The sequence below is a fragment of the Sinocyclocheilus grahami genome, unplaced genomic scaffold (genome assembly GCF_001515645.1).
Source record: "Sinocyclocheilus grahami isolate Dianchi unplaced genomic scaffold, SAMN03320097.WGS_v1.1 scaffold9.1, whole genome shotgun sequence".
NCBI classification, from domain to species: Eukaryota; Metazoa; Chordata; class Actinopteri; order Cypriniformes; family Cyprinidae; genus Sinocyclocheilus; species Sinocyclocheilus grahami.
Window position 1 is genome coordinate 318009 of NW_015505188.1, and position 1836 is coordinate 319844.

Genomic DNA, 1836 nt, shown 5'->3' on the forward strand with positions numbered 1-1836 from the left:
GAGTGGCCTTTTATTGTGGCCAGCCTAAGGCACACCTGTGCAATAATCATGCTGTCTAATCAGCATCTTGATATGCCACACCTGTGAGGTGGATGGATTATCTCGGCAAAGGAGAAGTGCTCACTAACACAGATTTAGACAGATTTGTGAACAATATTTGAGAGAAATATGCCTTTTGTGTACATAGAAAAAGCTTTGAGTCTTTGAGTTCAGCTCATGAAAAATGGGGGCAAAAACAAAAGTGTTGCGTTTATAATTTTGTTCAGTGTATATATATATATATATATATGGGCCATTCTACAGAATTGGAGCAAACTGCTGTCCCACACGCAAAAAAACACATTTAAAGAAATCTGTTATATTTTCAAATCTTAGATGTTTATTAAGATCCTTCTATTATATAACCCATAATAATATATAAAATATCAGTAAGCTTAATATATATACAATGATAATTTATTGGGTACTTTCAACTGGGAGGTGGCTGTCCCGAACCATAACCCTAAATTTCAACTTATGAAAATGATATTGAAAGAATTTTTGCATTTTTTTCCATTGTTGTTTTTTCATGTCTCTACCGAAACAGTGTATGTTTTAGTCCATTGGCTGAGATTGATTTTAACTACACCCCTAAATTTATGACCAGGAATTATTCCTGTGTCCCTTTCTCTCATTGCTACATGGTGAGTAGATTGGTCCCATCATTTTGAGGTAAATGTGTTCAAAAGTCTAAAAATCTGTGTGTAACTTTAAGAAACGTCACTACCAAACATCTTTTTTCTGCAATTAAGCAGAATTTTCTGGGTGTTATTTCATGAAAAAATAAAATTCACTGCACTCAACTTTAGTTTTGGGTGCGTAGATCAATCAGCAACATCGTATTCTAGTAAGGGATCCGCACTCGTTTAATCTTCTTAATCACTTTCAATTTATTTTAATTTTGCAACAGAGCAAACAACAATCAGACGTTTCGGCAGCAAGCCTTCTTCGGTGAATCATATCCTCCTGACTACTAGTTATGGAGTTTTGTCCACTGTAGAGGACATTATGTTTTAGCGATTTCTCTGAGACGTTACATGTCACAGTTTTAAACCATGACCACTCCCTCTCTTTGGTCTTTAAAAATGGCTGACATTCATTTAATGATCAAATGTAAGACCCTAATGGAAATATGATAATATTTTGTAATTACAAGTATTTTAATATTATTCATTTAAATCTGACAAATTGACAAATTGTTTGTCATAAATCAACATCTCAGGAAAATGTTATGGGTTTTCAAATCAAAATATGACCTTCTGTTATGAAACAGGACATCAGTTTCATACATGTCCACTGTAGAGGACACCAGGACTTAAAGCATGTTTATTACACATTTTGGGAGACACAACAAATGAACAGAGAAAAAAATGATATATCAATATTCCTATTAAATATTAGATATTATTATGAAAATCTTGCTAATTATTACTCCCATTATTGCACTTATTTGTTCATTCTATGTTGCCCCAAAAACACATTATTATGCTAATTAGATACAGTTTATAGATACATTGTATATAATGGAAAAACTTGTTTCTGGTTAAAACAAAAATCCTACTCTTTTTGCCTTTTCATGTCTATTCATGTCTTTTTATTTTTTTTAAAACAGGCCTTTTTAAAGTCCCGATGTCCTCTACAGAGGACATGGCATAACATATGAATAAAATATAATTTTTCAAAAATTTTATTTTTCAAAATTGTTCTTATGCTCTAAACAATGTAATGACATGACAAAATACTAAATTCACAAAACAGTTTTTTCCTGGTAGTCAGGAGGATATAGGTGAATCATGG